This window comes from Chiloscyllium punctatum, chromosome 13 (genome assembly GCF_047496795.1).
Source record: "Chiloscyllium punctatum isolate Juve2018m chromosome 13, sChiPun1.3, whole genome shotgun sequence".
In the NCBI taxonomy this organism is placed as follows: domain Eukaryota; kingdom Metazoa; phylum Chordata; class Chondrichthyes; order Orectolobiformes; family Hemiscylliidae; genus Chiloscyllium; species Chiloscyllium punctatum.
In genome coordinates this window covers 22,086,619-22,111,736 of record NC_092751.1, presented here as the reverse complement: position 1 = coordinate 22,111,736, position 25,118 = coordinate 22,086,619, and positions in this window count along the sequence as shown.

Genomic DNA, 25,118 nt, shown 5'->3' with positions numbered 1-25,118 from the left:
AAAACTAATCTCAAACTCAGGTCTCGCGGTTTATGTTTTGTTCTTTCAGCATTGTAGGTCTTTCGAACACTCTTCCCGCAGAGCAATGGAGGCAGAGATATTGAATATTTTTGAGGCACAGACAGAAGTTTCATAAATAACAACGGAGTCGAGGATTATCGGGGATTGGCAAGAATGTGCAGTGTGGGGGGAAATGTAGACAATGGTACCAAATGACACAGCTCCAGAAAATTCATTAATAAAGTGCAAAACGAAATTAAAATGTTGATAAAATTTTAAGGGGGAGTCCAAGATGGCCACGATCCAGAAGGTCCGCTTTGCTGGGCTTTGCATCACAGAACGGGCAAAGTGGTACTCTAACCCACTCCATCCCAGCCATTTACTTAAAATTCAACAATAAAAGAGCTATAGAATCTTTATTAATCCCGTTTTGTCGAGTGGAAATGATAAAACACGGGAAAGGATCGAGTAAGTCCCAACACACGGTGCACCCATCAGAACCATCGAGCATGCCTGTGGCTGTAGCTGCAACCCACTCTGCTCGTTCCATGGACCCAGTTACTCACCAGGCCTTGGTCACTGAGTTCACCAACTTATGTGAAATGATTGAAGGCACGACTGAACAGAAGTCCAGCTGTGGCTAGTACCGCTCTCAGACTTTCTCCAAAAACATGAGCAGCAACTAGACAGCCTTGGAAACAGAACATACAATGTCAAGTGACGAACTGCATTGACAGAGACTGTGATCAATTCCTCTCGGGAAAGGATCCTTCCCCTTGAAATACAGGTCCATACCTTAACTGAACAAGATGACCACCTCGAGAACAGGGACAGGACGATGAATGTTTACATCGTCGATCTGCTGGACCAGACGGCAGGTGGTCAGCTTTGATCTGGCTGCTGTGATTCCTTCACTTCGAAGCCGACGTTCATTGGGTTACGGCACGGTGGTTAGACTCAGACCAACGCCTTTGCCCTGTCCTTGTGTGGTTACATAGTTACAGGGATAAACAAAGACTGATGGAAGCTCAGTGTGGTTTCCGATGGTTTTAATTCACGAGAGATCCAGCATTATGTTCTTTTATGACTTTTCAGCATCGGTGATTCAGGAAAGAAAATCTTTTGATGATATCAAGAGAAGAGTAAGGGAACTCAGGATTCAGTATTCCTTAAGGTTCCCAGCAGTGCTCTGTATTGATTTGAATGGATCAATGAACTCGTCTGATTCTCCAGAGAAAGCGAAAACTTTGTGGATATTTTAAGGAAAGCTGGATGTTTAGATAATCATGTTTCTCCCTTAAAGAAATTTTGTTGGATTTTTCTGGTATTAACCAGTGTTAAATTATAGTCGGGGATGGGTAGAGTTCACACTTTTAACTTCTTCATTAGTATTACTACTCGTTTTCTCTTTCTATGCTTGTGTCGGAGGTGTGGCTCAAGCTGGAGGGAGTTACAAAGGTAGTTGTGATGACAGACTGCCGACCTAAGGACAGTTGAAGCCTGTTTTTTGTTATTAATTGCCCTGAATGCCATATTGGTAGCGGGCAGAAGATAAAGTTTTGGGATATGTAGGCGCCCCAAATGGGCGGGGTAAATTTCCATATAAAATGTCATTGGCACTTGGGATTTTGTTTCGTTCGTTGTTTTTTTTTAATGTGTTTAGCTTTGGAAAGTTTTGCGAGCTTGTTAGTTGTAGTAGTAATAGTTTGTATCGTTTTTAGGGTCGCGGAGTGTTTTATCATTAATGCTCAGCGATGTGTAATTCGATGTGAAACTCTCTCGAATTCAAATGTTGCTGCAATGTGTTATGGATTATTATGTGGTTAAATGGTGTACCTGAAACATTAAGGGTAGTGATCTGCCAGTCAAGAGGAAAAATGTAATTGCTCGTCTTAAAATCAAAGAGGGTGGATGTTGCTCTATTGCAGGACATGCACCGTGATGACAAGGAACATTTGATGTTACAGCAGGGCAGCTATGATCGGGTTTATTTCGCGTCTTTTAATACTAGGAGTAGGGGAAAGGTCAGAATGGATAGTAAGAATCTTCCATTTAAATTAGTAGATTGTATTAAACACTCATAGAAGGATCATGATCCTCAAAGTCTTGAACTATGGGAATTAATACAGTATTTTCAATTGCCACCCAGTGCACCCGCTTAAAGTCCTGGTACATGCATTTCCCAAATTAAGTTATCTTGCATCGTGGCACATTATTGTAGAGGATATTTCAACTCTCTTATGCACCCCACGGTCCCCAATACCCTCGTCATAATGTACGCAATTAGTGGATTTGTGTGCAGAACTAGAGCTGGTGGATGTCTGGAGGCAGTTCTACTTCACAAGTAGAGATTTTATTTTCTTCTTGAACCCGCATAAATAGCACAAGAGGGTTGATCTCTTCCCCATCCTTGAAACAATCTTAGGTTCGCTGGCATCCTGCACAACTGGGAATATTACCCCAACATACCTGCCCCAGAAATGGGATAGAAGTCACGTAAGATTATGTTGTTGGTAGATGAAGGTCTTATATTTTTGTCAAATCCCGCAATTTCGGCAGCTCACGTGATGCAATGCATTAATTCGCTCGTCGCCTTTTTGGGCTTTAAGATTAATTTTACAAAGTTGGAGGCCATGCCTATGGGAGGCCTGAGGAAAATACCAGATTTTGAGGGTAAATCCTGTTTTTCTTTTAAATGGATGGGAGTGGGTGGGGGGGGGGGGGGAGGTTTCTCTATTTCAGTATATTCATTACATCCATTTTTGATCATTTATTTAACGTGAACTATGTCTATTTGTTTGAAAAATTAAACAAGACCTTCAAAGAAGGGAGGCACCTCCAATATCCTGGATAGGTCGGATAGCTGTTCTTAAAATGAATGTCCTTCCTCATTTACTATAACCCGTGTGAAAGCTTCCTTTGATGTTTCCCAGACAGACATTTAGGAAATTTTATGGCTGGTTAACTCTTTCATTTGGCACCATAAGCGACTCTCTATCAAGCTAACCAAATTTTAACTACCCCACATTGTGGGGAGTAGATCTCCCAGATTAAAAGCTGTGAATTCCGGTCTTTTTTATCCTATGTTAGTGCATGGGCCGCTGAGGACTCGGCATCAATAGGATTAGATATTGAACCCTCTCAGACAAAGTGAACCCTTATTGGTCTGCTGGTCTTAGACAAAATGAGAACATTTATGGAGTATTGTCATAACCCAATAATTATCAATACTGTTAAAGCATGAATGACAATGCTTCAGATTGAGGGCAATACCATAGTTTCTTACTCCTATAATTGGTATACCGGGTTGTCATCCTGGGATAATGGATTCCAGGTTTAAAATGTGGGCAAGAAGGGGTGTGTCTTACTTGAGTGATTTAGAATTAGTAGAATCCTTACAGTGTCAATAAAAGCCCTTGGGCCCAGCAAGTCCACTTTGACCCTTTGAAGAGTAGCCCACCCAGACCCATTCCCGTACCATCCTATATTTCCCCTGACTAATGACCCAACCTACTCATCACTGAATACTATGGGTGATTTATCAATAATCAATTCATCAAACCAACATATCTTTGGAATGTGGGAGGAAACCCACACAGACAGGCCTAAAACATGTTAACTCCATACAGCCAGGCATCCAACGCCAGAACCAAATTCGGAACCCTGGTGCTGTGAGGCAGCAATGCTCACTACTGAGCCACCTCGTGCTATTTGAGGGAGAAACAATGATGTAATTTGATCAAATAACTCATACGCATGGACTGGCTAGTAGAGACCTCTTCTCTTTCTTTTCCAGATCAGAGATTTGATTTAAAAAACACACTTTTACCAGACTCTTACACATCCGATAGAGAGAAGAGGGTGCTTATTGCTTAGAATACACTCTCCCACAGTACCCTTTATCATTAGTTGTAGAGTGTCCCCTCAGACGAGACTGTGCAGCTTTGTGATGTCTGCGAGAGAGAGTTGGGGGTTCATAACACTTCGGAGCCATGGGAGGATATTTGTGAAAATGTTCGAACAATTTCATCTGTAATAGGACCCTTTCCATGCAGTTGGAAATTCTTCATAGGGCCTTTCTGACCATAGATTATCGCCAAAATTCAAAGTGGGATTATCTTCAGAATGTCCTAAATATAGAATGACTAAAGACACTCTTACTCATTGCATGTGGTCCTGCTGCAGGCGTCATATATATTGGAGAACTGTATCAGGTGTGATCGAGTAGGTCGAGGGGACCGAATTGGAGATGGACCTTGTTTCTCTTTTCCTGGGCCTGCCCAGGGTACTTTACACAGATGCACAAGTGAAAAAATATCCTTAGTTTCTGTGCTAGGAAAAGCATTCTGTTGTGTTGGATGCCTGAATCACCCCCTCCCCCCAAAACCCACAACACCCTCCCCCACCCCCCGCCCGGGTCTGTTGGGTCGTCGTAAGCTCTTCATGGAGAATATCCATTTGGCCTTTCTCACCAGCATGGTGCACCAAAAACAGAGATTTATATAAGACCATGGCAGACCTTTTTGAATTACCGTGATACAGGCTTATCTGCCATTCTTAGAAGGGCTTGTATACAGCCATGACGATATTATCTAATAAATCTTATATCCAAAGAGGAATAATAATGAACATAAAAAGGGATATCAGCTAATGCTCTTGAAGAACGAGGGCTATCATTTTGTTACACTGAGCAGTATTATTTATTCATTATTTACTGTTTATTTTTGTTTTTCTTCTGTCCATTTAGTGTTTTTAACTTGTTTTGTATGTACATGCACTTGGGTGCAATTTTGATCAATTACTTGAGCTGTGTTGTTATTGGTTTATTATAATATTAAAATTCTCTTTTTCAATAAAGATATTTTTAAATGTATTAAAATGCTAACATTGATAGAATAGAGTCCCAAATAACTCTCATTAGACAGTCCACTCATGGTGGTTTATCCTGAGGGTCACCACACCTCGGGTGATGGGGTGAGGTTGAGAGAGCGTCCCCTTTTTGGTAACCTCTGTCAGTGTGAGGAACTGAACCTGCGCTGTTGGCCTCCCTCTACATCAAAAACCAGCCGTCCAACCAACTGAGTGTGAGACTGTGTAACTGTTATACACAGAAACAGTCGCAGAAAAAGGGCAAGAGAAGCATTCATAACAAGGAAAGTGGTACAGTTCAGATAACGGATATAACATTTATGGAGTATTGTCATAACCCAATAATTATCAATACTGTTAAAGCATGAATGACAATGTGTCAGATTGAGGGCAATACAGTCAAAACCATGTTTCTTACCCCTATAATTGTTATTCCGGGTTGTCATCCCGAGATAATGGATTCCATGTTTAAACTGTGGTCAGCAAGGGGTGTGTCTTACTTGAGTGATTTAGAATTACTAGAATCCTACAGTGTGGATAAAAGCCCTTCGGCCCAGCAAGGGTAAAAACATTCTCTGCTCGAAATTGTATTTTATAACAAGACGTGTTTAGAAGTTGTTTTTGGTTTAATATCATTATGGTGAGTCAACTGAAATAACCAGAGTTACACAGTATGATTGGATATCTATAACCATAAAATAAAAGTATATTTTTGTTTGTTCTGTGTAAAGCATGCTGACCGTTGCATGAAAGTATACAGTTAATGGAATATACTGTTCGGAAAGTGCATTCCATCGGAAATGCCCTCAAACAGGCGCTTAAAGAAAATTAGGGTAAAAGTGCCTGAGTGCCGTCTGGAGAGTGACAGGATCGCAGAGGGTTGAATGTCTGAAAGCTCCTGTATCTGAAAATAGCATCAGATCAGCTGGGAACTTATTAAATGCTAGAGCACATTTGAAGGGCTGAATAGCCTCAACATGGTTTGAAATATGTGTGATTTGGAAAACGTGCATCTCTACTCCTTCCTCTTATGTGGTTACACACTGGGGCACTGCCATTTTCCTGAAACTGGGCATTATTTGGAACACTATCTGGAACATTCCATATTCGGTGTTGTCCAGAATATTCTCTAACTGTGTTGGGGGGTATAGCAAAGGCGAGAGAGAGAGCGAAGCTGTTGCATGCGGCAGTGAAAGTGGTGGAGCATGAGCCTTAGTCGTGCTGTAACAGATATGCAGTGAGTGTGAGGGAGCAGAGAGAATACGGTGACCAATTACCCTGACAGAGCGGGGAAGGTTATTGATGCTTGTCCTGTTTTGCTGGAAATTTCTTCAGGCCGCAGATGCTGCACTGAATTTGGTGGTGAGCACAGACCATGCTCGGTGGGTCTGGTAGTATGCCCCCCCCCCCCCCCCCGGGAAGGCAATGGCCCCGCTCTGCAATAGCCCATCCACTATGCACATCATGCACCGTCAACAAACTATCTGCCATGATCGGGGTAAACTGTACAGGACAGCTCCAAACTGAGAAAGCTCAGCTGCGTGCCCCTTGGCCTTTTAAAGATGGCACCAGTGACAGGGAACAAGGAATATCTAGGGAAATCCTGGCGACTGTGAGTACCTCCAATCATGATGGGTGGGAGAATCGGGCTGGCGTTCAATGAGAGGTGGGTGGGGGGGTGATATTTAGTGAGGTGAGTTCGATAGGATAGCACCAAGAAACTAGCTCAGCTTCGTACAGACAATCCCTCTGTCACACTCAATGAAAATGACACTGAGACATATTACTGTTTTATACAGTTCAATGAGCCGAAGACTCTGCTGTCCTCACTCCCAGTTCCAAAGTTGCAGAACAAATGCTCATTCAAAACTCCACATCGCCTGAACTCACAGCATTATTCCATTCACTCATAATTCTTCATAATACTGACCCGTGTTGCATGATACTATCGAAATGTCTTCCTATCAGCATTCTAAAACCTGTGAACATATCTTTCCATGACATTTTTTTCTCAGTCTGTCCCTCTCTGTCTCTATCCTGAAACACACGTATCTACAGTCATACGTTTCTACATGGAAACAGGCCCTTCGGCCCAGCTGGTAGATGCCGACCAAAATGTGCATCCACACTCACCCCATTTCCCTGCCCTTGCACATTTTCTATCCATGTATTTATCCAAATACCTTTTCAATGTTGTTATTGTACCCACCTCAACCACTTCCACTGGCAGCTCAGTCCACAGGCAAAACACAGTCTGTGTAAAAACGTTGACCGTCAGGTTTCTTTTTATTTTTGTCCTCTCCAAACATTAACAGATGTCCTCTAGTCCTTGGTTTCCCAACCTTGCAAAAAAATTTGAAATATTCACCCTATGCATGGTTCTCATGATTTGATAAGAGGTACACTTCCATATAATCCCCCTCAGTTTTCTACGCTGTAAAGAAATATGTTCTAACCTGTCCAACTTCTCCCTATAACGCAGACCCTTTAGCCCAGGAAACATCTTTGTAAATTTCTTGTACATTCTTTCTCGTTCAATAATATCCTTTCTAGGGCAAGGTGAACAAAACTGAGCACAATACTCCAACTGCAGACTTACCAACATCCTGTACAACGGCAACAGAATGTCCCAACTTCTATACTCAATGCCCTGATGTAGGCCAGTGTGCCAACAGCATTCTTCACTGTCCTGTGTATCTGAGACTCAAATTCAGACAACCATGCACCTGATTTCCAACATCCTTTTGTTCCACTACACTCCTTAAGGCCCTCTCATTTACCATTAAACTCCCACCTGAATTTGACTTTCCAAAATGAAAGATGTTGCATTTATCTATATTAAATTCCATTTGCTCGTTCTCAGGCCACTTCCCAAGCTGATCAAGGTAGTGCTGCAATTTCTGGTAATGTTCCTCACTGGAAACAATACCTCCTATTTTAGTGCCATCTGCAAACTTACTAACCTGCATTGTGAACTCTCATCTAAATCATTGATCTAGATAACACACAGCAATGGGGACAGTACCGACCCCTGAGGCACTCCACTCGTCACAGGCCTCCAGTCCGACAAGCATATTTCCACCATAGCCTTTGCTTTATAATGTCCAACCAACTGCGTCACCAAATTGCCAGCTTACCTTAGAGTCTGTGCGATCTAACCTTCTAGAGCGGCCTTTCATGTGGAATCTTACGAAAGGCCTTACTGAAATCCATATAGATTATGTTGACCGCCCTACCCTCGACAACTTTCCTGGTCACTTTCTCAAAAAACTCTAATAAAATTTGTAAGGCATGATCTGACACGCACAAAGCTATGCATACTGCTCCAAGTCAAACTCTGTCTTTCCAAATGCATGCATATCTTGTACCTCAGAACCTTCTCAAGTAGTTCTCTGCAAACAGATGTGAAGCTTACTGGTCTGTATTTCCCAGGCAATTATTTGCAGCCCTTCTTGAAGAAGGGCACTATATTTGTTACCGCCCAGTCTTCCAGGACCTTAGCCCCTGTCTTCTCTCACCTCTTGCAGTGCTCTTGGATATATCTGGTCAGGACCAAGAGATTTATCTGACTTTGTGCATTCTAATATGTCCAGCAGCACCTGTACTGTGATTTCGACAGTACCAAGATATGACAATTAACCTCCCAAAGGTCACAGGACTTCATGTCTTTCTTCATGGTAAACACAGAGGGGAAATTGAGGACCTCAACCATCTCTTGTAGTTTTACACATGCGTGCCTCTTTTGGTTTTTAAGGCGTCCCATTCTGTCTCTAGTTGTTCTTTTTCTTTGCTATAGTGAATTTGGGTTCACTTTAATCGTCTCAGCCAAGGCTATCTCATACTCTCTTTTCGCCTTCCTGATTTCCTTCTTCAGTAAACTCCAGTATCACCTGTGTACCTCCAGGGATGCCCTCGATCCCAGCTGCCTGTACCTGAACCACGCCTCCTTTTTGCTGGCTAGAGCCTCAATATCTCTTGTCATCCAGGGTTTTCTCTTCCAGCCTCACTTTCTCTTCACCCTCACAGGAACATGTCAACCTTGAACTCGAGCTATCTCACTTTTACAGCCCTCCCTCGTGCCCGACATCCTTTTACCTGAAAACAAACTACTCCAATTAACACTGCAATCCTCTGTCTAATTCCAACAAAATATGCCTTGCCCCAATTTAGAACGTGAATCTGTGGACCAATTTTGTCCCTCCCATAGCTATTTTAAAATTAATACAACTCCAGTCACTTTTCCCAAAATGCTCCCCCACTTTACCACCGTCACCTATTTCACAACAGTGGGTCGAGTTTGTCCCTTCCCGTGTCGGACCCTTTATTTACTGCTTGGGAAACTTTCTTGAACAAACTTAAGAAATTACGTTCCATCGAAGTTCTTAACCATCTGGATGTCCTAGTCTATGTTAGGAAAAATTAAATCACCTATTATGAAAATCCTAATGCTCCTGCTACTCTCACCAGTTTCCCTGCATATTTGTTCCTCTAATTCCCATTGATGATTTGGAGGCAACTAACCCCCTCTTCCTTCCTTGTACCATTCACAGAACCTCATCAGATAATATCTCAGTTATTTCATCTTTAAATACTTGTGGGATACTCGCCATAAATAGACCTATTGGTGTTTCAACTGTTTTCATTTACATCTCTCCCTTGCAATGATTTTCACATCTGCATCAAAACTTGTCAAGGTACAGTGGAGATATGGCGGTGTAACTGGATGGGAGCTGCACATCCTGTCACTTCCAGCAAGTTTCCCCACACTGGGCAGTGATCTAACACAGTGTTACCGAAAACTGGAACAACCTGTGTTCATATATGAATAAACCAGTGAGGTCTGCACATCTCCCCACGCTGGACATTTATCCCAGGAATATAGATCAAGTATTGATGTGGGCTGCACAGAGTTCCATTCTGGATATTGTTGGGTTGCATTCAGCAGTACGCTAGCCATATCTACACAGTGCTCCATCCCGAATGTATTATGGATGGGCTGTTTATGTGAGTTTGATTGCGAATGTGAGAGAACTAAATATCTGGCTATACCTTTATTTTATGTTTTCATTCTTGTTATTGGACCCTTCAAATCCTGACTCATCCTTAGACCGGACCATCTGGATGAATGATGGTGACTGTTGTTAAAGCATCTGGGTCTGCAACATGACCAACAAATAGAGCAGAGGCTGCAGAGAGTACAGTCTCCGTAAAATGGAATGAGGGAATCACAGTCTGATCAGCCGTGGTCTTAGTTAATGGTGGGGCAGGATTGAATGGACCACTAATGCAACTTGTTCGTGTATTTATGTTTGTTCCAAGCAAACTCCCCTTCTCTCCCAATGTCCCATACTGGTGGGGAGTGAGTCACCTCCTCCTGTTCCTGCGTAACAGGGTCCTGGGGCGTCACGAGCCTACAGATTTCACTGTGGCCCAGTCTCAAGCAGTTGAGTGACTCCCTCCTGTTCCTGTGTCCCAGCATCGAGCAGTTGAATGACTCCCTCCTGTTCGTGTGCCCCAGTCTCGAACAGTTGAGTGACTCCCTCCTGTTCCTGTGTCCCAGTCTCGAGCAGTTGAATGACTTCCTCCTGTTCCTGTGTCCCAGTCTCGAGCAGTTGAGTGACTCCCTCCTGTTCCTGTGTCCCAACCTCGAGCAGTTGAATGACTGCCTCCTGTTCCTGTGTCCCAGTCTCAAGCAGTTGAATGACTGCTTCCTGATCCCAAGTCTGTGAATATGGATGTCCTCCTCCTGTTCCTGTGTAACAGGCTCCAATAGTTCTGTGCTCACCTCCTGCTCCTGTGGAATGGAACTGAGGGACTGAATAGCCTCTTCACATTCCTTACAGCTTCTGTTGACTAAAAGCAATTCTCCTGATTCTGTAAATCACCATCAAAATCTGAATGATGTATTTTTGAATTTTGCTCTCAGTAATTGAGCAAACAATCTGACTGACAGAATTCAGAAGCTGAGTAGCCTCCTCCTGTACCTGTGTTATACTTTCAAAAGGCAATAGAGTCTCAGAGATGTACAGTACAGAAAACGATCCTTCAGTCCGGTCGTCTATGCCAAACCAAATATCCTAAATAAATCTCGTTCCCCTTGCCAGCATTTGGCCCATTTCCATCTGAACATCTCTCATGCATGTATCCATCCAAATGCCTTTTAAATGGTGTAACTGTACCTGCCTCCACCACCTCTTTTGGATGTTCAATCCAAACACACAGCAGTCTCTGTGTGAAAATGTTGTCCCTCATGTCCCTATTTAAATCTTTCCCCTCTCACCTTAAACCTTTGTCTTCTAATTTTGGACTCGCCTATCTGGGAAAAGACGTTGACTGTTTACCTTATCTATTCCCCTCATGATTTTATAAACCGCTTTAAGGTCGCCCCTCAGCCTCAACACTTGAAAATAGTCCCACCCTATTCAAACTCTCCCTGTAACTCTAACCCTCCAACACCTGCAACATTCTTTTAAATCTCTTCTGTACCCTTTCAAGTTTGACAACATCTTTCCGACGGCAGGGAAACTGGAATTAAAGGCAATTTTACAAAAGTGGCCAAACCAATGTCCTGTACAGATGCAACGCGTCGTCTATCTGTGACAGCACTTTCAAGGAACGGAGAACCTGCACCACAAGGTGACACAGTAGCTCAGTGACTAGCATTGCTGCTTCAGAGCGCAGCGATCTGGGTTTAATTCCATCCTTGAATGACAGCCTGTGTGGAGTTTGCACATTCTCCCCGTGTCTGCATGAGTTTCCTCCGGATGTTATGTTTTCCTCCGACACTATAAAGATATATAGATAAGGGTAGATCGGCCATGCTAAATTGAGTAAAGTACCCAGGGATGTGCAGGCGAGGTGGATTAGCCATGGGAAATGCAGGCTCAGAGGGATAGAGTAGGGGTTTGTCTAGTGGGATACTGTTTAGAGGATCGGTGTGGCCTCGATGGACCGAAAAGCCTGTTTCCTCACTGTAGGAATTCGATAACTTCTATGGAATTCTCCTTGATTGGCAGCTTTCGACAGGACCCTACCTATATGTCTTGCCTTGATATGTCTTGCCAAAATGCTACACCTCAAATTTAACTAAAATAAACTCCATCTGCCACTCCTCGGTTCACCTAAACAAAGTCCCATTGTGGTCTGAGAGATCGTTCGTCACTGTCAACGACGCCAACAAATTTGTTATTATCTACGAACTTATTGACCATACTTCATATACTCAAATGTAAATGATTTGTATCAGTGACAAAAGGCAGTGGACCCACTATTGATCTTTGCGGCACGCCACTGATCACAGGTCTCCAAGTTTAATGAACAAATGTCACTGTCACGCCCTGTCTCCAATATTCAAGAAAAGTTTGGACCTAAATGGCGAGTTCTCCCTGGATCCCAGCCAGTCTAACCTTGCTAACCAGTCTACCATGTAGAATATTTTGGTTTTCTTACTGACTTCAATAAAGACAACATCCACTGTCCGGCCTTCATCAATCATCTTCATCACGTCCTCAAAAAAATCCAGCGAGTCAGTGGGATGTGATCTCCAATGTACAAAGCTCTCTTCAGTCCTTGTCTTTCCAAATACATATCAATCTTTTTCCTCGAAATCCCCTCCAACAATTTAATCACCATTGACGCCAGGCTCACCGATCTATAGTTACCTGTTTTTTTCCTTAATTTCTTAAATAATTGCACTATGTTAGCAGCCCTCCAGTCTTTTGACACCTCATCTGTGAAAATCAATGTTACAAATATATCACCAAAATGCATAAGCAATCTATTTCCTAGCTTCCCACAAACATCTGGGATACAACTGATCAAGTCCCAGGGATTAGTTCACCTTTATGTGTTTTAAATGTCCAACACCTCCTTGTAATATAGACACTTTTCAAGGTATCATTGCATATTTCTTCATTCTCTCGCTCTTGTAACATCCTCCACATTAAATACTGAGGAGAAATACTTGTTTAGTATCCATCAAATTTGTTGTAGTTCCATAAATACGTAGCCTTACTGATCTTTAAGGGGCCCTATTCTCTCCCTAGTTAATCTTTTGCCATTAAAAGATTTGAAGAATTTCTTCAATGCCTCATTAACCCAATTTCTCAAGCAATCTCTTGTCCACATTTTTCTGGCCCGATTTCCCGATTGATGATACACTTGCTGCCCTTATACACCTCTCGGGATTCACTTGATCTCAGCTCTGTTTACCTGACATATGCCTCCTTCCTCACCTTGACCAGAGCATCAATATATCTAACCATCCAGAACTCCCTGCACGCACCAGCCTTTCCCCTCTCACTAATGGGAACACGTTGGCTCTGGACTCTCTGAAACCACGTTTTGATGACCTTGCATTTTCCAACCATCCCTTAACCTGTGAATAGGATATCCCGATCTGCCTTTCACAGGGCTCGCCTAACACTTTCAAAATTGGCCTTGCTCAATGTTTGAACTTTAATGTTGACATCAGGTATTTCCGATTCCATAATTAATTTAAAACTAATATTTATGCATAACAAACTTGAAAGTTAAATAAACACTTCCTGTGCCTCTATAACGGGCTCGAGAGACTGAATAGGCTCCTCCTGTCCCTCTGTATTACACTGGAAATGCTGTCCCTCTGTAATAGACCGAAGAGACTTAATAGCCTCCTCCAGTTCTTCTGAACACACTTGAGAGGCTGCATGGCCTCCTCCTGTCCCTGTGTAACAGATCCGAGACACAGCAACCTGTGGATTATGAGCAGCTGGTAAACTGTATCTAATGGAGACCCATTCCTTTTCAGTTACAGAAACACAAATAACACAATGTACTCCACGTGCCCTCTCAGTGACACCTCATACAGCTGCAGCGACAAATCTCTTTGTTTTGAATGATTCTGTTGGCAAAATGTGCCAATATTCCAACTTTCCACCTCTTCAAGTCGCAACAGGTTAATATGGGCTGAATGGCCTTCTCCTATCCCTCTGTAAGTGGCCATAGGGACAGAATTGTTTTGGCCTGTTACTGAGCAGCAGTCTCAAAGTTCTCTCTCAAGGTTAAGAAAGGATTTGAAAACAGGGCATTAAAACCAGGAGTAGCCTCACACTGGTCAATAAGTACCGTACTTGGTTTCAGGTATCTAGAAACTTGCCCACCCGACGTTTTTTTTTCACGCAGCAGATCTGTCATTTTATAGCTGCCTATTTTCAGAAACAAGGTGGAACATATATAGACCGCTGCAGTGTTCTGTTAATCCTCTCATATACAAGGGAAAAAAGATTTACAATATTGAAAGATTTATTGTCCATCCCTCAGCAACCCTTATCCATTCCATCCAAAACCAGTAAATGAAAAGTGATGTTTTGAATTGGTTAACTGAGCCTATTTGTTCAGTGACTGCGATTAATGCCAATCTCCATGGATTCGAATTATCCCAGTGGAGGGTTTCCATCTTTTGATGATAAATGGGCTCCATTCAATGTGTCAACCCATAACATGATTGGGAGCATTACTGACAGCACTGATAGGGATCAGCAGATCCAGAGAGAGGGGGAGGAGAGATCAGAATCTGAGAACATTAGACTGGAATATTCCAACAATGGATCAGAATCTGAGAACATTAGACAGGAATATTCCAACAATATACAGGAGCTTATCCGATTATGTTTGGTATCTTTCTGAATTTGATTGGTTTTCATTATCATTACGGATCTATTTCGCTCTTCTCATTATTCAATACTTTTATTATCCCTTCCTGGCTATCGGTGGTGTTCCTGGTGAGTATCACTATCCAGATTTTGTTTTATATAAACCAGTTATGAGTGTATTATTATTATTTCATATTGTCTACACTTCCTGCCACTGTTATTGTTCCTGTTGAATCTCACAATCCAGATATTCACTCTGCAGACCACTACTAACTGCATCAATGAAGGTGTTCAATTACTGTCTCGCTCTCTGCTCTGGCAGTGTTGCTCACGGGTCTCCATGTTGAACTATTCAGTTTCAGGGGAGAACCACAATGCATTGTCTCATTGCCTTTACTGTTAAGAGCATGGAGGTCACTTTCTACTCTTCTGGTTACAAACTCCACTTCCTTCCACTGTTTCCATCCCATTCCTGGCCAATATCTGCAGCTGAAACAGTCAGGACACAACTGTGGGTGATCCCTTTGACCATGAGCTGATTCTTGACACCACACCCTGACCATTTCTAACTTGAAATACTCCCCACTCCAGAATATATCTCACTGGTTTATTCCATCTGTTGTTTGAACCTTGAGCTATGAAATACAATCTTAATGAAGCCAATAATCTGCTGCTGACACTCCCGGCTTCAAACCTGCTGAAGCAAATCTGATTCGACCACACACCAAACTCCCATCCATCTGTCATTCATGTGCACGCAGATGTGTATTGCTGTAGTGTCTGGCAATGCCTTTATTTTAACATTCTCAAACACTTTAGCTCATCTGTCCATGAAACTTCTCTCGTTCTCTCTACTGATTAACAAAAGGCTTGCCTGTTGTTCGTATTTAAAATAATTTCCTCCATGTGCGTTCCTTCTCAAACAATGAGTTTTGCATTCAGCCACGCCAATCACGTGCGCGCACACACACACGCTCTCTCTCTCAGTCTCTGATGAACACACACTCTCTCTCTCAGTCTCTGATGAACACACACACACACACACACGCGCGCGCGCGCAGAGGGCAAACCTTCCCACTGTAAGCAGTAAATCTTTTGCGAGTATAGTTAGCATTTGATAGTAAAGTTTGCAATACTATCATGCTGTGCAGATAGTGCAGTTTACTGAGCAACACACTAGCATGCTCTGCACAGCTCAGCATGCTGGGGTGTCATCTTGTCACAGTTTATGTTGTTTGTGGTGTTCTGTGAAGCAGATTGAGAACTTGATGTAACAAACCATTTCAGCTGATCAGACAATGTCTTTATTCAATTCTCATTCTTGTAATTTTACTCCCAAAGATCTCACTTCGCCATGACGTTTACCACATATTTCCACAACATATTTTCAGTTAATTAACTGTCTGTTTCTGTCTTTAATGTGAATCTCTTGTCCCTTTCTTTCTTTCCCTGGCCTTGGGTTTTGGCCTCCCTAGTGTATCGACTGCTGGCATTGTGTAGCTCAGAAATAATGAAATGGGGTGTGTCAAGCTGTTGTTCACTTCCTGGAATGTCCCATGTGGTGGTCCATGGACAGGCGTGTTTCAGAAGTTATGACAAACATCCTTGTAACTTGGTCTGTACCTGTGGCTGTCACTCTCAGGTGACCATGCGATCAGTAACAAAAGGAAGCCCACTGAGTAAAGGACCACGCATATAAATTGCCTGACAATGCTGTCACTTTTTTAATAAAAGGTTATTTTCTCCCTTTTCTTTACTAAGAGGCCTTAAAGGCAAAACTTCCTACTGAAAACGGCTCAAGTAAATAACTTATGGGGCTTTTAAGGTTTTTAAATAAATAGCAGTAACAATGGCGAGCTGGCACAGACCAGGATTTCTAGTTTTTTTATATTGTAGCTATAACAATCACTAGGTGCTTGGGGTCCCAAAAAGGTTGTAAGTTTCAGTAAATTATCCACAGCTGCTATTCTCTCTGGAACCTCACTTGATGGTGTTTCCTCCTGGATTGGAGAACTGTATGCAAGAATGCATGTTTGAATGTTCCTTTTTGGCAAGGGATGTGTTTATGGGATGTTGATATATTGGAACAGTTCATTAGTAGAAGGTACTGTATCCATTATTCGGTTAAGATTGCCAATAGAAAAATTATTCTAAATTCATCTTCATTTCTAATTGGATTTTTATTAGAGTGTTTAAATATATTGTGTTTTGCTTAATGGTGAGTGGTTTGAATAGTTTGACATCTGGAACATCCAACTCACATCTACCTTTAAAATAAGGAAAGGTTGGCATCCAACCTACCTTCTTAAAATAGTTTGAGGCAGTCTGGTTGGTCGATAGCAAACTGGGGACTCTTGTCCGGTTCTAAATCGATAATACCAAATTGGGTTTAGAATTTGCAAACAGGCCATTCTCCCCAACAAGTCCACATCGACCCTCCGAGGAGTAACCTACCCAGACCCATTCCTCTCCCCTATTATTACACATTTACCCGACGAAGGCAACTAACCCACACATCCCTGAAAACTATGAACAATTTATCATGGCCAATACACCTGACATGCACACCTTTGGATTGTGGGAGGAAACCAAATCATCCAGAATAAGCTCACACAGCCACTGGAGAGTATGCACCAGAAGGCTATTGGGTCAAAGGTCGCGTATGGTAGTTGATAGTGTCTTTTTTTTGGATGTTGAATTTGGATGGTTTAAACAATATTTTGTGTAAAAAGATTCAGTCCTTAAGAATTCTCTGGGTGTGGAAAAGTGAAGTTGGCGGTTTTACAAAAGGTAATAATGGTAAAGCTTGAGGAATTGACAGACAACCTGGAGTTGGGGTTGCGATTGACTGTGAGAAAATGAGAGAGCATTACAGCTATAGATCGGCAATAACGTTTAGTGGAACCGCCATCAGACTCTTTGGAAATGGCTGGAATTCAATTTCAAATGATGGTCTTTGAACCTGAGAAGGAATTGAAAGAGCTTGAATTATGATGAAAAGTAGAAATAAAAGAAAGGGAAACGAAGAAGAAAGAGAGAAAAGGACAGAAGAAAAGCAGAGAGCAGAATACCAATCTGTTTCGATTAAGCTTATGATTGCTGCCATTCAGTTTGAAACTCTACAGGCGACAGGGCGATAAAACCTAAGTGTGGAGACTTGGATGAAGAAAGACAAAGGCATTCTGTGGCAGGAGTAAAATGACTGAAATCGAAATAGATGTGAATATTTGTATGCTCAGAGTCAATGTAATATATATGCATTTCAGTCTACTAATAGAGGAAGATTAGGAGGTCTAAAATGAATCCACCTTTGTGTATTGATAGATTATTTATTAAAGATGGAGTTGTGAGGATACTATCACTGTAGAAAGGTTATTTTCTCTTGGGTTTTTTTTAAGAGAGGTGTTAAAGGCAGAGGTGCAGAACTGCTGTCTGAAAACAGTTTAAATAAATAACTGAGATTTCAGGTTTCAGTAAAACGGTGGTAACAATGGAAGGGCAGTGGCCAGCTCTCCCAGACCAGATTTTCTCATTTTACTTTTAGCTGCAGCATTCAAAGCTGCTGGGGATCCCAGAAGTGTTGGAAGTTTCAATACATGATCCCCAGCTGCTTTTCTCTCTGAGATCTCTGTTGATGTTACTTCCCCCTGGATTGGAAAGCTGCTGTAAGGATCTGTATTTGAATATATCTTTGTGCCAAGCGGTGTAAACCAAGAAGGTACGGTATCTATTGTTTGTGTAAGTGTTCCAACATATAAGCTATCCCAAAACGTTCTTTTCTTTGATTGTATTTTAACTAAAGCATTTGAATAGATTATATTTTGCTCAATGTCGAGTGGTTTGACTAGTCAGAACATATCTGTAAGGCACACTTCCCATCTATATTTAAAATAAGGAAAGGTTTGGGTCTAAACGGCCTTCTGGAAACATTTTGAGGGAATCTGGTCTGGTCGAAAACACTTGTAGCGAGGGGCCTCTGACTGGCTTCTGCAATTGAAAATTTAGTGGAGGGGCAGGGGATGTTTTGCTGGAGGTTGTGCTGTAAGTTGCCTCAACATTCAGGGTGATCTGAGGATTTGGTGACCCACGTCTGGATGGAGCATGGGGACTGTCGGTACAGCATCTGGGTCTGTAACATGAACAACAAATGGAGCAGAGGCTGCAGAGAGGGGAAGCTCTGAAATCACACAGTGAGTGTTTGTGGGGAAAGGGATCTGCTGTATCTACCCCAGATCTTCCAGGAACAATTTCCCAAACTCCACTTAACCCAGGATCAAAGTATGAGGGGACCCTGACTGAACAAGGAGCTGGTTACAGAGTGGTGTCACCTCCTTCAACACGACCTGCAGCTTCACACCAGGGGGAGGATGGTGCTGCCAGTGGCTGTGAGGGTCACTGTTTCATTCAGCTTCTATGATCCAGAACTTTCCAGGCAGGACTAGTTGACATATCCATCATCTCCCAGTATCTCAACATCAATGTTACCATTCGGTGATGGAGGATATATATGGTGGATGATGTAAATAGATTGTTTCTCCCTCAGCAGGGAACTGCCGGGTGTATCCAGTATAGTGGGATTCCCTATGGTGTCCATGGCATCTGCAGAGTATCCATGTCAGTGCGGAGATGTAGAGGAATTGAAGGAGCTCTCTCTCTCTCCATTAATGTCACAGTATGCCCATCACAGTACATCATGTTGCTGAATACCCACTGTCCTTGCAGCAGTCATGGTCTCTTCATTCAGAAGCAGTCAGCCATTCCCATCGTCATCGGGTCTCCACGTAGAAAGGAATGAATATATCTTGGATAAAGGCCGTCCCCTTGATGCACGTTTCAAAACACCATCTCCACCACCAATCAACCAGATCAAAGTATTCCATGTGTACGGAGAGCAAAAGGGTCACTTGGAGTGTCTGGGAGTAGACGATCAGGGATGGAGCAAAACCTCCCATGTCTGAACGGATCTGAGTGAACCCCCCACTACACAGTTTCATTAAGTCCTGTAATCCCTCTCCATTTCAGTAACATATTGCTTTCTATTATTCCTGTAAATGAAATGACAGGTTATATCATGTTAAATTCCACCTGCTAAACTATTATCTATTGCCTTTACATTTCTGAATCTATCTGCAGACTCTCCACCCTCTCTTGATAATTTATTTTCTTGCTTACCACAGCGACATCACCAAGCTCAGCATCTGTATATCTGTTCCATCCAACTGATCATTAATATAGATTGTAAATAGTTGAGAACCCAGCGCTGGTCAATGTGTGACCCTACTGGTTACGTTCTGTCTAACTGATTGAGACTGATTTATCCTGAGTGCCTGCTTCGTGTATGATGCCCAGTCCTCCCCCATTCCAGTGAAACACTTTTGAAGGGTTGAAAAATAACAAGGAGCATCTGTGAGGAATCCAACCCCTCGATGACACTGATGTCAACACGGCCTCTGTTGCACTTTCCTGCCATCTCTCCATCCTAAAACTCGAGTCTCTTGTTGTAGATTGCTCCACATGAAAAAAAATCCACTCCATATCTACACATTCAATTACTTTTAGAATGTTACAGACCTCAATGAGATCTCCTATCATTCTTATAAACTCGAGAGTATATGCCTAAACTGCTCAATTACTCGTCATAAGACAAACACTTCAAATACGGAATCAATCTAATGAAGCTCTTCTGAATTGCCTCCAATGGAAATACCTCATTCTGCAGGACACACAAACTATACTCCAGTTGCATCCTCATTAATGCCTTGCATAGCTACACCAACACTCCCTACCTTTCTACTCTATCCTTTTATAAATAAACACTGAAACTATGCTTGTATTTCTCATTACTTGCAGTACCTGCAGGCAGGTTTTCTGTGACGTGCAAGCAGACACCCAGATCCCTCTGCACATAAACACTTTGAACTTTCTCTCCATTTAGATAATAATGTGTCTTTCTATTATACTGGCCAACTTGAATAGCCCCATATTTATTCCCTTTAATTTTCCTTGCTAAATATTGGCCTATTCACGCAACCTATCAATATAGTTTTAAAATCTCTTGCATCATCATTCCAAAGTAATTTCCCACCGATGTGAGCGTCATCTGAAAATGAGGCATTGTATTTTCTCTCCCGTCAACCGAGTACAGTAATCCAATCAATGCAAATGGTCGAGCCATGAGTGCTGAAATCAATGGCACCCCCCAAATTGCATTTGCCAAAATAAAATGACACATTTATTCCATCTGTCTCCATTTTGTTGGTTAACCAATCCTCCATCCAAGCCAACAAATTACTCCTAAACCCATGTTGTCTGATCTTACCACTTACTATTTGGAGAAGCGACACATCCAATGCCTTCAGGAAGACCAGATATGTTCCATGTCCCACGATCCACCTTTTTTGTGACATCTTCAAATAACTCAAGCAAACACTTCAAACTTGATTGTCCTTTGTAAAACCATGTTGACTCTGATGGATTGTGGTTTAACTTTGCAAATGTCCTGAACAATGGACTCTAACCATTTGCCTTAAATTACAATAGTTTATTGTTACACTTTAGTCTCTAATGTATCCCATTATTATAAGCTCTTCCCTTTCGAAAGCCTTTACGTTTTCTTTGAATTCCTATTTAATGGGCAAACGTTTTTAAGAGATCTGCTCCAATTGCTGTATAAGAGCCATGTGTGGTTGAATCGACTCATCATCCTGCTGGTGTACAAACTCGATGGGCTGATGTCTTTCTGGTGTTCCCATGTTGTCGTCTAGAAGGCCAGAATGATCTGCACCTGTTGATCCTTTAGAGGATTGGGAGATTATGGAATCTTACTGTTGCTCTCTAACATTTTGATGGGCTGATGGGTCTTCTCATACTTCTCCATGGAAATATTGAACGGTCTCCTCATGTATCCGGGAGATGGTTCCGAGGGATTGATTGGTCTTCTCTTGTTCCCATACAACAGACACGAAATTACTTCTTCCTTTCTCATTAAAGAAGTCTCAGATAGTATTTATCCTTATCCAATTCCCTTGCAATAGGCTCGGTGAGTCTGAATGGCCTCCTGTTATCCCAATGTAACAAACTCCAGTCATTGTGTGACCTCTTCCAGTTCCTATGTTACAGACTTGAGGATTCTGAATGGACTGATCCTGTTGCTGTTTAACAGGCTACTGGTGCAGCATGACCTACTGTTACAGGGTTGAATGGCTGATTGGTCTCCTTCTGTAAATGTATATCAGGCTCCAGGGGCTGAATAGCCTCATCCTGTTTTGGTGTAACAGGGTCGAAGGCTTGAATATCCTCCTGTTGTTCCTGTGTAACACACTGGAGAACGGATTGGTTCCTCCACTATCTGTGTAATTCGCCTCACTCGTTGACTACATCTGTCATCTATGTTGAGATAAGGTCATCCTTATTTTTTGTAAACTCCAATGGCTATTGGATCAACCTGATCATCCTTTCGTTATAAGCTAGCACCTTCATTGCAGGAATCAGTTGAGGGAACCATCTCTGAGCTGCTTCCAATATAACAACATAATTTCTTCACTGAAGAGATTAAATCTGTACACACTACTCCAGATGTGATCTCACTAAGACCCTGTACAGCAGCAGCAACATTTTACCAGCCTGTTGTAAGGTTCCCACCCAGGTTAGAGCTGCCTCAGCTCTCTGGGGGAATATAGAGCATTGTTGGAAAATCATTGTCCTTTTCTACTCCAACAGCATAACGGGAGATCTGGAGAAATTAAAGTTTGAGAAGTTCATGAATGATGTGGCGAAATGATCTCTGCCATTAATCTCTCCAGAGCCCACATCGCTCAGATTCCACAGAATCTAGGAAGGTGGAGCGCAAAAACAGCAAGGAGGAGCAAACATTGATGGGAGTTATATATCAAACTGAAAGCTGCAATACAAATGCTGGACATGTTATAAAACAGGAAATGAGATATACACATTTGTAGGTACTGCAGTAATAATATACTGCTTACATTATATCTAAACTGTGTTAACCCAATTGAATGCTAATGCTGGGAAAATGGATTTCATTACCGCCAGTGAGATGGTTTACATGAACATTATGTCGAGCACTGAGCTGGAGATCAGGTTATTTAGGAATTGGTGTTGAGTGATCAGAAGAGCTAATTGAAAATTTTGCTGGAAAGGACATTTTGGGAACAGTGACCACAATGTATTGTTTTCTTTTATGCTGTTTGAGTACACGACAGTTTTTGTTGTATTTGAAGTAACCATTTGAAATCTGAGTCATGCAGACCATGAAGGTGTGAGGAGAAAGTGGGGACTACAGATGCTGAAGATCAGAGTCGAAGAGTGTGGTGCTGGAAAAGCACAGCCAGGCAGCATAGTAAGAGCAGATAAATCGATGTTTCGGGCATAAGCCTTTCATCAGGAATGAAGCTTATGGGCCTAGGGGGCTGAGAGATAAATGGGAAGAGGGTGCGGCAGGGGGGAAGTAGCTGGGATTATGATAGGTAGATGAAGTTGGGGTTGAAAGTGATAGGTGATGTAGGGAGACAGAACGCCTCATCTACTGCATCCATTAAAGACAATGTGGTCTTCTCTTCATTGGCGAGGCAGGAGGTCAACTTGTAGATCATTTCAGGGAACATCTCTCGGACAACCACATTGAACGACACCATTGCCTAGTGGCTGAGCACTTTAATTCCCCTTCCCACTCTGCCAAGGACATGAGAGTCCTGGGCCTGCTCCATCGCCAAACCCGAGCTACCAGAAGCCTGGAGTAAGAAAGCCTCCCCTTCTGCCTTGGGACCCTCCAACCACAGGGGCTCATAGTTGATTTCCCCATTTCCCCTAATCCCACCTTCTCCTACTCCAACCTTCCAAGTAGGCACCGCCCTTTTGAATGTTCCTTTTTGTCCACCTTCCTTCATATCAATCTGGGCCACCCTCCTCTCCGACTATCACTTTCAACCACACCTTCATCTACCTATTAGACGAAAGGAGGCAGCTTAGAAAAATGCCAAGTGTTGCAATAAGCCAGTGGATTCAGAGAAATGTAGGACCCAGCAAAGAATGACCAAAATCAGAAAGAGAAAAAGCATGCAAACGGAAGGAAAATATGAAGACAGCTAAAAAGCGTCTATCAATGTATGAAAAAAATAAAAACAAGGTCAAATGTGGAACAGTTGGTGTGCGTTCAGGATAATTTATTGCAGATTACAGAGAGATCGCAGGGAAAAGAAACAGTGTCTTTGTGTCTATCTCCATGGAAGAATGTCCAGAAATTCTCCCAGAAATACCAAGTGACCATGGGACTTGTGTAAGTAACGTCTAAGATCATTCTTATCAGTGTTGAGGTCATCTTTGAAAAGAAAGCTGGATTGAGTATTTATTAATCTGACAGACGAGATGTACTTCATGCAAAAATTTCAGAGGAAGCAGCAAAAGACATGTTGATTGCATCGCGGATTTTCACTTTATTTTCCGACACATTCCCGAAAGGCATTTAGCCAATCTGGATAAGGAAAAGGTTATAATTATTATCCAACAGTTGAAGAAATGATTAATTTGGAGAACGGTAGACTACAGACCAGTTAACCTGTCATCCGCTGTCAGGTATCTCTTGGACTCGATTACAAAGAACATGCTACTAGATATTTAGAAGGTAATAACATAACTGGGGAGTGTGAGAATTTACCGATGAATGGAAAACGAGAAGTGGCAAACATTTTTTTGGAATGGTTTGAAGATGATTCTTGTGGACACAGGCAATGAAGAACCAATGGATAATGCATAGTTGCATATTCATGAGCATTTTTAATGAACTCATACACTGAGCTCATAAGAAAAGTTAAACCGAGAGGTATTAGGAAGAACATATGCAAATGGGAAAGTAAAAATTAGGTTTGCATTCATGTGAATGTAATTGCAAGATAGAGGATGTCATGCATCTAGCGTTGGTGAGACTAAACTTAGACGATTGTGTATCGCTCAGAGTCCCAATCTAAGAAAGAATATACTGACTACAGAGGAACTTCAAAAGGTATTCTCCAAATTAACCCCTAATTTGGCAAGGTTGTCTGACGGGGTAACTCAGCCTGTAATCTCGAGTTTCGAAACATAAGAGGTGATCGTAGTGAATCTTCGAAACATCGAAATTACTGAATAACAGAGGGACATGAGGAAGTACAAGTAGGCGAGATCTGGGAGAATCCCACGATATTCTCAACAAACACATCGAACAGAATAATCAGCAAACAGTTAGTGTCCGTCACAAACCAAAGGGGCAATCTGTGTGTCAAGCTGGAGAACATTGATGGATTGTTACATGAGACCTTCACATCTATTTTACTTGGGAGAAGGAGGATGCAGGTACAGAATTCAAGAAGATGGACTGGACAACTCTTGAACAGATTGATGTAAAATACGAGCAGGGATTTGAGGTTTTGCTCTGTATAAAGTTGGACCAATCTCCATGTCTGAAAGAGTTGTATCACAGGCGGCTATTGGGGTCAAGGGAGGAAAGACCCTGACTGAATATTTTAATTAGAATCTGACCATCGGGGAGGTGCCAGAGAACTGGAGAACTGCTAATACGATTACACTTCACAGTAAGAGTGGGAGAAATAATCTAGGTGACTA